The 13,293-nt window shown below is 39.9% G+C and overlaps 1 protein-coding gene across 2 annotated transcripts in view; it reads left to right on the plus strand.

Annotated features, from left to right (window-relative positions):
- The window catches only part of PHF21A (PHD finger protein 21A), a 191,203-nt gene that overhangs the window by 425 nt on the left and 177,485 nt on the right, over positions 1–13,293 (plus strand). The window lies entirely within an intron of this gene.

A 13,293-nucleotide genomic window follows, 5' to 3' on the forward strand; every position in this document is an offset into this window, starting at 1 on the left:
CTGCTGCCGCCGCCGCCGGGCTCGGGGAGGTCCAGCAGCGCCTGAACTTCTTCTGCAGAGGAGGAGAAGTTGCCCGAGAGGATGAGGAGGAGAAGTCGTAACTTGCTGGAGCCCAGCCCCAGCCCCAGCTGCTTCCTCAGCCTCTGATGCCCTGGCAGTGCTCCCCCCAGGCTGTGGTCACCTTGCCAGGCTGGAGTCACAGCCTCCTCTTGCCTTTCCTTTTTCTCACCCCCCCCCCCCTCCCTCCCTGCTGGACTGGTGGCAGCAGCAGCAGCAAATTGATTTTTTCTCCTTGTTCTTCTCCAACTTGTTATTCTAACTCTGTCTCTCTGCCTTCTGCATGCCTCTCTCTCTCCATATTTTCTCAGCCCAGCACTGTTGCAAGGGGCCTTTCTGGTTTTCATGCTAGGGGCTCAGTAACCGTCTTCTCTCTTCAATCTTAGTGGCAGAGGATTCTGGGTTGGGGGCTCTGAAACAGCTGGAAAAGTGCACGTCTAGATCTCTCTTTATTTACAGAGAGGGAAGGGGCAGCCTTCTTCATGTTCAGCTCCTGCTTTCAGGTTGCTTTGTCTGTAAACAGTGGGGATGGTGCTTTTCCAAGTAGATGAGCACAAGGCATCCCCACTGAACTTAGGCAGTACTTTCCTCTGTGAAATCCTGTTATAAAGGCGCAGGCTGGGCAGCCAGGGCTGTCTCTTTCTGGAGTGCAAGCTGCAAGGTGCTGCTTGCTTCTGCATAATTATTTCTTCAGGATGTGAAAATATTTTCATGTGAGTGTTTACAAATATACATTCAGCATTGCTGAGGCAAAGCTTTACTCTAGTCAGGAGCACACAGCCCAGGCATTTTCTAGTTCAGGTGAATGTTTTGGGGAAGTTTGTAGCTGATAACGGCAAGAGGCCGATGTACAAAAAGGGACCACAATTTTGCAAAGGCCGCTGTGTATGCAAAAAGGGCCAGTAGTGTTCATTATCTCAAATAGTACACAATATTTGCTGTTTTATCCTATGAAATTTAGCTATTTGACTATTATTTAGGTACTTTTACTCTTGTGAAATGTTATGGTACTTCATAGTTAATGAGTCATTATAATGCAAAATTATGCAAAATAGCTCATTAATTATCAGCATAGTAAAACTATGTGTGAAAATAACTTTGCAAAGGCAGTTTCGCAAAAATGTAACTACACCCCCATTGAAGTGTAGTTAAAGTTTTTGCAAAACACGTCATTGACAAACTACGTGCACTGTTTTTCTGCTGGGTTCATTAACATGGCAATCCTGATAGAAAAATAGCTTGCACCACTTGCTAGAGTGTGTGCAGAGTGTATGGGCCTCAGAAGCCTATGAACTATAGATAATTTGCTGGAGATATTTATCATCTAGTAAATTATATGGAGGGACTTAGCAGTGGTAGGAATATAGATACAACATAGAACGAGCCAGCACATTTTTGGCTCTAGTGTTTAATTTTGATTAGTGTGTAAAAGTTGCAGGGCCTTGCAGATTGTGGGAGAGGAGACATTAGCTTCTTCACACAGCACTATTAACTCTGAGTAGTCACATTTGCAGTAACTTACATCATGCATGGGAAGGAATTTTATTGCAAAGAATGAAAGAACAGTATTTTTACCAGTTATATTTAGAATAATTTTTATTGTATGTTTCCTCTTTTTAAATATATATTTTTTAAACAGGAGATAAATTGTATAGATATTTGAGATGCAAAAGGTTTAATTACTTGCCACAAACTATTTGCAGAGGTTTGTGAGTCCTTATTAATTAAAATTATTTGCCATAGGCTTCACATTGAAGAAAAATGCTACAATACACGGAGAATATATTTACCAGATCATTTAAATACAATATAAATTAGGCTTGTTTTATTTATTTTAGTACTTTATGATAAACTTTTTACTGCAGTAACATTTTATTGATTTCTTAACTGGATAAAAAGAGAACCAAGGAACCAAATCTAGATTACGCGTCTGTTTGGAAGGCAGTTGTAGGACCTAGTGAAGTTTTCTTGCCGCATTATAGTCAGTGCTTATTCTTATACACAGAGAGTTCTGTTCAAAATTTCAGTTACTATTTAGGGGTGAAGGAACAACTCATTACTACTTAGAAGACTTTTAATCCTGCTTAACGTTTAAATGTGCTATTAATATGTTGCTCTTTTTTCTATTCAATCTTGACTGGCAAAAGATTAAATCTGATTTTTTACTCTTAATGGCCTCAATTTATACAAATTTGGGACTTAGAAAATTTTCCAGCAAAATAATATTCTCAGAGATTGGCAAATAAAAATAATGGCATCTATTGTTTAAAAAATACAGCTTAGAAGCCATGTGTATCTTGGAAACAGTGAGTAAACCCTTTATGTGGGTTTTTAGGGTGCCCTAATCACCGCTAGAAATTATGGAGTTCTTTATCACCTTTATTACAATATCCATGAGCTTCTTTATCCCTTTTTGGTTACATAGATTCATTCAACATTGCCAACATCTGGAATTGGGCAGACGAAATATTTTGACCATATTCTGACCATGTTTGCTTGAACTAAGAGCATGAAGCTAAAAGCATTTGTCCACACTTAGTTATCTCTCTGCCTCGGTTAAATATGCTTTGTGGCCTAACTCCAGAAAAATCAATGAGGAAACAAAGATAAAATAATGCAAAATAGACTTCTTTCATTTATTATGCAAAATAACGCATATTATTAAGGCAATAATAAACGTTTGGATAAGAATTAGGGAAGTGTGTCATGTATATTGAAGAGAGAATAAAACAAAAAAGCTTATGCTCATTGCACATTTTGGTAGAAGTCAGCTACAGAAAGTTCACTTAGTAAATGCCAGATATTTGCTGTGTAACTGCACTGGCAGACCTAGGGGTACTATGGTGGCATTTTTATGAGCAGATGGGATGCAGAATAATATTCACAGTCAGGCTAAATGGACATACCTGATCTCACCTACAGGCGCACAAGAAGGGCACTTTGCTTGCTATGGTCCTGTCACACTTCCCTGAGAAAACTATACATAAGATTACATCTCTGGCACACAGATCCATTCCCGGGAACATGAGCACACTTGTACTCCTATAGGGGCTGTGCCTTAAAATATAAACATCCTAGCAGTGCTCAGGAAACTTGGCCACCATATCTGCTGCCTGCTGTTCTGTACATGGTGGGAAGGAGGGGTATGACTTATATATGCACATTAGCTTATATGATTGATAAATGACTAGGTAGTAGGAGTAGCAAGTGCTATAAGTAGACAGTATGAATTAATTCCAGTGTAGTATTGCAGCATGTCAGTACCATATCAGCATAGGCCATTGGATGTCTGCTATGGGTATGAGTAAATATAATTCCTCATGTATTGTTTTACTTTTGCTATTTAATGTTTGATGATCTGTAATTTGTTTAGAATGACATGTTTCACTGTAGGCAGAATGGAAGAATTTTAAAATAAATAGATCAATGATGTAGATATGTAATAGGGTTTGCAATATATGGATTGCATGTGTGTGTGAGGTGTGACAGTGCGAGAGCAAGAGGGAGTAAAACAGGCTAAGAATAAAATAAAAAAGAGTCTATGAATGCTTTATAAGCTCAAAGACATTTCCACAGGTAAAACAGAGCTTTAGCCGTGGAAATGGTTTTCTTATAAAATTGACTGCTTAACGTGGGTAAGGTCACGCGTGTATGACCTGCGTGCACACAGGTTTAGCCGGACTGAACGGAGGCATTCTTGAGGTGGAGTTAGGGTGTGCTTTGGATTTAAATGTACACTTTTGGATTTTCAAAAGTATGGGCATAAATTCCCTTCAAAATGCCCTGCACACAGATTAGCAGGTGAAATTCTGTGCGGGTAATTCTGATGGGATACATTTTCAAAGTTTGCTTTGGAAACTGGCGCAACTGGTGCACACATTTGCTGACTCTATTACATAGGTTGTTAGATGAGCCCCATTAGGGTAGGAGAAAGTGGTTTTTAGAAAGTACAGACCACACTCCTTGGTGGGGAAAGTGGTACCAACTCTATTAAGTAGCTTTAGGGGGGGAAATTTTAAAAGGCTTTCCTATTGCACGCATAACACCAGCGTTTGGGAGAGGTGTACCCTGGGTGATGTCTGAGCATGCTTTTCATTTACATTGCATATTTTTGGATTTTAAAAAGTATGTAAGTAAATTTTCACTGCAGGTGCAATTGTGTGTGGGTAATTTTTCAAAGAGAATTTATGCATGCAAGTTCACTGTGAAAATTGTGGCATATTAGTTGTGCAATAGCCCGCAAATGTTATGAAATGTTACAAAATTAACCCTAAATGAGAAACTTTAATCTGATAGAGTAAAAGAAAAGCATTTGTTCTATCTAGCTTTCCTATCTCTCTCATGTATAGCAAAGTTTTAAGTGTCAAAATCCGTAGATAGTTGGAGCTCTAGCCTGGACCTAAGCAGAAGTAAATATGCTCTAGCCCTGGTTGTTCAGTGGGTGAATAAAAGTTTGCACCTTGTTGAATGTATGTGTGAGCAGAGTGGAAGCGGCTATTGGAGCATTTATAGCGGCTTTTGTGCACTGCAAAGAGTATTTTTCATCTTTGTTTTGGCTGAAATACTCCAGAATATAATCTTTTATAACAGTTTCAATTTTTTTTTCTGATATTTGCCCTCTAGAGGCTAAAAAATGTTTTTAGATTAATCAAGTCCTCTAGAGTTAGATTTTGTCTATGCAAAAAGTTAATTATAATTGATGCTGCAATTTTAAATGTAGAGAGGATTCATTTTGCACTTCCAGGCAGATAACATTATCCACATTTTTTCATTGGTACCTTGAAAGTTGTGTGTTTTTCTGTATTGGTGGCAGACTGTCTTTATTAGAATTTATCTTTCCCTGGTATTAGTAATAGCAGTACCTGTATATACTCTGATTGTACTGGTGCTCTTATCAGTGTTTTATATCCATGATCCAGGCCATAAGGAGTATTTGGGAAAAGCAGTAAGTGTGAAGTGTGACTGAGGGGTCTTTACACTCTTTCTAAAGAGATTTCAGTATGAAGCTTAGTAATTTAAGATCACTTGCAATTGTCATAAAAGGTTTGAAAGAAAATGTTTAGAATAACTGCATAGAGATTTACCTATAAAAACCCTGCTTCTGAATAGTAGCATCTATTCTGCCAAAACTGTAACAACCAAAAGGCTATACAGGTACATTAAAGTACATTTAAAAAACTAAACTTTATAACAGTAGATTGACTTTTTTGGCTCAGCTTTTGGACAGCCTCAATTTTTGTTTGAAATGCAACAAAGGATAATTATGTGCCTTATATGAACACATGTTGAACAGTGTTTTGCAAATGAAAGGAAATATAACATGTCAGGAAACGCTGAAAACCTGTGTTATTGAATGTTTTGTTACAGTACTATGAGTGAACTGTTAACATTAGCAATGCTCAGATATTGCTTGTGTAATTTAATATTACTAACTCTGGATCTGTATAGTTAGAGGATAATAATAATAATAGTAATTTTGGATTTGTACGATGCTTTTCATTCTAACATTAGTAAGAAAGCCTGTCACAAAATGACAGGGTATAATAACATTTCACCTATTTGCCACTCCTACTCCCCACCCCCGCCAAAACAATGTGAAACCATGCCCCACCTGTCTGTAAAACAGCTTAGGTCCCTGATGTCCCTTGGACTACCCCAACTAGCACTACCTCTCCTTTACCCCAGGGGAACCTGAGGTCTTGAGGTGCAGGAGCGATGCCCAACCACTTCTGCCCCACCCTCCAGCCATGGCATTCACCTCCGTACCCTGGCAACTGCTCTGCATATGCACTGAAGGGAATTAGCAAATGCTATTTACAAACAGTGTACACTAACTGCAAATAGTTCATGCTATGTACAAGTAGAGCATGCACTATATGTGACTAGTGCACACAATAAGACATTTAGCGCCAACTATTCACAAATAGCACATCCTAATTCCCTCCAGTGTATGCACAGAGTAGCCATCAGGACAATGACAAACACAAGTGGCACAAACTGCAGACAACTGCCTTTTTTAGGAATGTTTTATTAAAGTGAGAGTACCTATTGTGGAAGGTGCAGTCATCTGTCTGTCTATCTGTACACATCAGAAGTCAGGGTAAGCTGCATATATACGGCTGCCTAGCCTTACTGAAGCAGCTGCGCACGATGCACACAAGGCAGGGCTGGATGTGGGAGCAGAGTGGGATTCTGCGCCTCCACCAGTGCCATTGCTGGTCCCCTTCTCTATCACTTCCAAGGCAGTGCAGGACCCGGGAGGAGTGGTGGAAGTCTGTGGCAGCGATGCCACTACAGCTTTCTGCTCCTATGTCTACAACCTGGGACACTAGTAGGGGGTGAGGGGGCAAGATAGGTGCAAGTCCAGTGCAAGAGTATTTGGCACCCTAGAAGAACCTTTGGTCATGCATTCTCCTCCCCACCTTACCTATTGGCAGTGGCTCCTGGCACAGTTCCCCATTCTTTGGCAGTAGAAGCTCTGGCACAGCGCCTCACTGTTACCTATTGGCAGTGGCTCCTAGCACAGTTCCCCCTTCTTTGGCAGTAGAAGCTCTGGCACAGCACTTCTCTAGGCCTTACGCTGGCAGATTTTGCTGCTCCCAACAATTTTTCACTCTAGATGACTGCCTAGTTTGCCTAATGGAAGCACTGGCCCTGGACATGTGAGTTATCTTGTGCAGAGCTGTGTAACTGAAATGTGCCTCTCTGCAATGCATCTAGCATGCATTTTACAACTTGTGTGTGTAGATATATATGTATATATCCTGTGTGGTGGAATTCCTAGCTACTTATTTTTGTGAAAGTTTTCAGATGGGCAAGAACTGGGGGAACCCTATTTGGAGAAGCCAGATTCCATGTGGAAATTCTCTGAAGCACCATTGATGTCATCAGCCAGTGCCTTGGGAGCTCTAAAAACCAGCGCTCCGGCAGCATCTCATTAGAGGAGCCCAAGCTGAGAAAACTAGACACTGTGTGGAAGTTTCCCAAAGTGCCATTGATGTAATTAGCTGGCCCCTTTGAAGCTCTAAAAACCTGGGCTCCTACGTTGCTCAGTTGCTGGCCTGCTGCAACTGTATACCAAAGAGGCGTGTCCCTATGTCTGATTCCTCGCAGCCTGGTATTTCCACATTGATGGGGAAACATAAGGTTTGCCATACTGGGTCAGACCAAGGGTCCATCAAGCCCAGTATCCTGTTTCCAACACTGGCCAATCCAAGTCACAAGTACCTGGCAAGTACCTCAAACATTAAGTAGATCTCAAGCTACTATTGCTTATTAATTAATAGCAGTTAATGGACTTCTCATCTAGGAACTTATCCAAACCTTTATTAAACCCAGTTACACTAACTGCTGTAACCACATCCTCTGGCAATGAGAGAAAAATAATTTTCTCCGATTTGTTTTTAATGAGCTACTTGCTAACTTCATGGAGTACCCCCTGGTCCTTCTATTATCTGAGAAAGTAAATAATAGAGATGTGCATTCATTTTTCCCGAATTAGGCAATTTCAACAAAATTGCCTAATTCGGTATGGTTCAGGAGAACCAAAAAATGAATTAAATTTTTCCAAAATTTCAGAAAAATTCATTTTTCAGGGTAGTGCACGCTAACTCTGACCCGTTAGTGCGCTCTATCGGGAGTTAATGCGCACTATCGGGATTAGTGCATGCTATCCTGATAGTGCACACTAACCCGAAAATTGGGGCCCCCAAAAAACCCCCCCCCCGAACTGTGGGAAAAACGAAATTCCTGTGGGGGGGGGGGCCCTGAAATGAAGCCCGACATGATATCAAAACCCGAAACACATCTCTAGTAAATAACCGATTTATATTAACTTGTTCAAGTTCTTTCATGATTTGTAGACATCAATCATATTCCCCCTCAGTCGTCTCTTCTTCAAACTGAACAGCCCAAACTTCTTTAGCCTTTCTTCATAGGGGAGCTGTTCCATACCCCTTATCAGTTTGATTGCCCTTCTCTGCACTTTCTCCAGTGCAACTATATCTTTTTTTGCGATGCAGTGACCAGAATTGTACACAGTACTCAAGGTGCGGTCTCACCATGGAGCGATACAGAGGCATTATGACATCTTCCATTTTATTTGCTATTCCCTTCCTAATAATTCCTAACATTCTGTTTGCTTTTTTGACCACCGCAGCACACTGAGCTGAAGATTTCAATGTATTATCCATTATGACGCCTAGATCTCTTTCCTGTGTGGTAACTCCTAAGTTAGAACCTAACTTTGTGTAACTACAGCAAGGATTATTTTTCCCTATATGCATCATCTTGCACTTGTCCACGTTAAATTTCATCTGCCATTTGGACGCCCAATCTTCCAGTCTCACAAGGTCCTCCTGCATTTTATCACATTCCGCTTGAAATTTAACTACTCTGCATAATTTTGTGTCATCTTCAAATTTGATCTCCTCACTTGTCATACTCATTTCCAGATCATTTATAAATATAAATATATTAAAAAGCAGCGGTCCAAGTACAGATCCCTGTGGCACTCCACTGTTTACCTTTTTCCAGTGTGAAAACAGACCATTTAATCCTACTCTTTGTTTCCTGTCTTTTAACCAGCTTGCAATCCACAAAAGGACATCGCCTCTTATCCCATTACTTTTTAGTTTTCTTAGAAGCCTCTTATGAGGGAATTTAAATGCCTTCTGTAAATCCAAATTCACTATGTCTTCCAGTTCACCTTTGTCCTCATATTTATTCACAGAGGAAAGACGCTGTGATACTAGCAGTCACAGGTATGCCTTCTCTGGGATTGGGGAACTTGATGGTATTTCCTCCATTCCCCTTGAACTTGACTTCTCTCTCAGCCCTGATACCATCTCTGGGAAGTCAGATCCCTAACCTATGATGGCTGGGGATCCAACTGTTCAAGCTGTCATCTGTTCCTGGAATGTTAGAATCTATAGCATATACACCCTCCCTAATAAAGTCCTTACTCTGCAGACTGTGTGGACAACTATTACTACCTTGGAGAAGTCTCTGTCTATCAGAATTGATAAGATTATATCTTCATTTGAGCATTGTCTAGCACAAAAATGAACCAGGATTGTTGGAAAGCATCTGGGGAAAATCTCATATGGTGCCTTTGATAGGCTACTAGTGCCTAAAGGGCTACAGATACTCCAACCCCACAATTGTGGATGATGGATGTGTTATAATCATTGGTTACCCCAGAGCGTGTGATGCTTTCATGATAGCTTAAAGCTATCACGTGAATCAGGTATGAGTCCACTAAAGTGGATATGCTGGTGAACAATTGCATGTTTTACCAGACCCTAGAAGTGGCATTAAGAACATAAGAAATTGCCATGCTGGGTCAGACCAAGGGTCCATCAAGCCCAGCATCCTGTTTCCAACAGAGGCCAAAAACCAGGCCACAAGAACCTGGCAATTACCCAAACACTAAGAAGAACTCATGCTACTGATGCAATTAATAGCAGTGGCTATTCCCTAAGTATAATTGATTAATAGCCATTAATGGACTTCTCCTCCAAGAACTTATCCAAACCTTTTTTGAACCCAGCTACACTAACTGCACTAACTACCTTCTCTGGCAACAAATTCCAGAGCTTTATTGTGTGTTGAGTGAAAAATAATTTTCTCCGATTGATTGCAACACAAGCTTCGTAATTTATGGTCTTGTATGTCCATGTCAGTTGATATACGTTGGTCGTACAAAACGCAAAATCAGGATTTGACTAACCGAACATAAAATTTGTCTTAAAAACAAGGATACAAAAGCACCAATTGTGACACATTGCCTAACTCACAACCATATGTTTGAGGATCTACGGTGGTTGATCATTGAACAAATTCCACACACTTGGCGTGGGGGAGACAGACAATCTACCCTTAATTACAAAGAAAATCAATGGATTTTCTGTCTCCGGAGTGTAGAGCCCTCTGGCCGCAATGAAAAAGTGGAATGGTTTTCTTTAATTTAGCATCATTTTATAATTGCGATTTCAGCTTTCCAATAGGGCTCCCTGATGACATAACAGCCCATTTTTGGATTGTTATTGTCTCTTCACCTTTTTCAAGGTGGCCTCTGTATGACGTATAAGCCCATTTTTGGAGCTTTAGATTTACCCAATCATTCAAAATGGCCTCCGTATGAAGTACAAGCCCATGTTTGGAGCCTTGGGTTCCCCAACCAACTCAAAATGGTCCCCCTATGAAGCACATGCCCATTTCTGGACAGACATGTCACTTCCGCTTTCCCAAAATTGGCGGGACTTTTTGTTTTAAAGGTCAGCGTCTCACAGCAACCGACTGTCAATGTCAGATCAGACGGATGCAGCAGACCCAGATCGCGCACGTAAGCTTTAAAGATATCTCTCAACTAACGTTGTTTTCAACTTACGGACATTTATTGATGTTTCTAATATTTCTTGTAGTGCTCAGGGAGTCTCGATTTTAGATGCACCATTGACCTTTTCAAATTAAGTAAGTGCCCATAACAATTTGCCTCCGTCTATACATAGATGTTATCGCATCACTTTAAGGATTGTGTTACACACTATCATTTCAGGTATCCATGACAGTGCCGATATTAATGTTTAAAGTGCTGACATCATGCTTACAAGTTTTTCCCTGACGAAGAACTGGTTTTCGAAACATTGCAATGTCGAGTTAAATACACAGACAGCACGAAGATATTTCATGAATGATCTTGGCGCCATTGCAGTGAGCACAACAGACTGGTAAAATATGCAATTGTTCACCAGCATATCCACTTTAGTGGACTCATACCTGATTCACGTGATAGCTTTAAGATATCATGAAAGCATCACACGCTCTGGGGTAACCAATGATTATAACACATCCATCATCCACAATTGTGGGGTTGGAGTATCTGTAGCCCTTTAGGCACTAGTAGCCTATCAAAGGCACCATATGAGGTTTTCCCCAGATGCTTTCCAACAATCCTGGTTCATTTTTGTGCTAGACAATTCTACATTTTTGGATATTTACTAAGTGTCTAGCATCATTGGATCTTATTTTTTGTGTATTCATTTGAGCATTTGCATCTTCAGGTTTCTAACATTCCGAAACCCTTTCAGAGTTTGAGAGGAGAATAGGGGTAGTGGAACGGACCTTACAGAACTCTTCTCTAGTTTTGATCAGAGATGATGGGATTCTTCATAACAAATTAAAGCCTAGAGAGAATTATCTTAGGAGCCTTAATCTTCATATTTTAAACTTTCCTTTTGTTTCTTCATTGTCTCCTAAAGATAAGTTAGATTTCTAGCTTGAGGTGTTGAAGAAATTCCTAAGGTAGTCAAGGTGTATTATTTGAGAATGAGTCTGTTGTTTCTGTTCCTTCATGTGGCACTTCGGCCTATTGTGAAGGTGAAAATGTTCTTATTCCCTTCCAGGACTCTCAAGCTGATTGCCCTTCTATGACACTCATTGTTACTTATGTTTTAGAGACCTTAAAGCTTAAAGAAAAGTCTTTTCTAGGGAAAAGTTAGACATTTTTCCAGATGTGACTAAGGCAACTCAATCTCAAAGTAAATTATTTTCCAGAAAAGAGAGTTTTAACTCTGCGCTAGTTTTCAATTGCAATTTCCATGCAAATGTCATATAAAAATGTTAGGTACAAGTTTATTTTTTATGTTCCTGATCAGCAGGAAAGATTTCTCCAAGATAAAGTAGCTGGTCCCTACGATTCGTTTGTGACCATAGATTAATGGCTGGGGTAATTTTTCCTTTTTTTTTCCTTGTCTTTGGTTATTGCTCTCCACAGTTGTGGTCTATAACCAGATAAATGGAGCCTCATATTGATGTTCTTTTTTTTCTTTCTATTGGTTAATAGATTACATTGGGATTTATCTGTTTCTGAGTTGTTATCTTGATTTAATTAGTTTGAAAATTATAAACATAAAATGAAAAAAAAAAACAGATGGGAACGAAAGGAGCATCAATGTTATTATTATTCAGTTACTTATGGTAAACTGAGGAACAGGGAAATAAAGTGATTTGTTAAAGTTTATAGCTGAGAGTAGGGTTTGCATTTGAAAGAAAATTTCATATACTCTATGTGTTACATGCTGAGTAATGAAATCCACTGTTTACTGTTTATAAATTTCACTTCTGTTAGTTTGAAATTCTTAAAATGGCTCCATTCCAGTTTGGCAGGTGCCATGAGAGCAGGTATGCTGACAAATGCCACAACTGATATTGCCCATAATTTTAACTGATTGGTTCATGCAGTATCTGTGACATCATTTGTCATTGCCAGTATGAACCAATCAAATGCGATTTTTGATATATTTTCAGTATAGGTGCCCCCAGTGCAGCTCAGGAAATGCAGGGGATCTGCTTAAAAACTATAATAGATCTTAACTTGAAAGTGAAATGTTTAGTTATATGTATGGTGAAAATGACTTTATTTATATATAGTATTACAAGGTTGTATTACTCTCTCTCCTAGCATGATGCTTAGAGCACAGTGCAGCATTATTGAATGGTGTACTTATGGGTTACAGTACATTACAGTTACACACTAAACAGAAACAGCTTATGGTGCAGTTTGTATAGGACCATTACATATACTACAGGACAACATATGGTACAGTGTGGTGCAGATTATACTCCGTCATGTGGTATGTGGGTAAATATGAAGTGCACTAAGGTTGGTGCTATGGACAGTGGGGACTGGGAGAGTAGACCAGGTTTTCACTATGCGATGAAAAGTCATTGAGAGAGAATTCCAGAGCCTGGTGGGGAACAAGGAGAGAACATGCTTGCGGGTTCAGTGAACCTGGAATCTGGGAGCAGGGAGATGCAGAAGATCTAAGCCTGTGGGTGGCTTATAGAAAGACAGGCAGGTAGGGCTTAGTCCTTTTTGTGATTTGAATGCTGGGATTTTGGCCTGGTAGGGAATTAGATGCCAGTGGAAATCTTGAAGTATAGGAGTAATGTGTTCCCTGTAATTGGACTCAAATAGCATCCAGGCAGCAGTTTTCTGTACTAACTGTTGGCGATGGAGGATTTTGTAGTAAGTCTATGTAGAACATATTGCAGTAGTCCAGTAAGGAGAGGACAAATGGTTGTCAGGTAGTCTCTCTGGGCACAGCTTTATCTTCTTGAGTTGCTTGCGCGGGTGGTGGGCGCTTCTGGCAATTGTAAATATTTGTGAGTTTAGAATGACAATCAGACTCTTGACCATGGGTTTTATTGTGAGGGAGATGTCATCAACCAGTA

This window comes from Rhinatrema bivittatum, chromosome 17 (genome assembly GCF_901001135.1).
Source record: "Rhinatrema bivittatum chromosome 17, aRhiBiv1.1, whole genome shotgun sequence".
NCBI lineage: Eukaryota > Metazoa > Chordata > Amphibia > Gymnophiona > Rhinatrematidae > Rhinatrema > Rhinatrema bivittatum.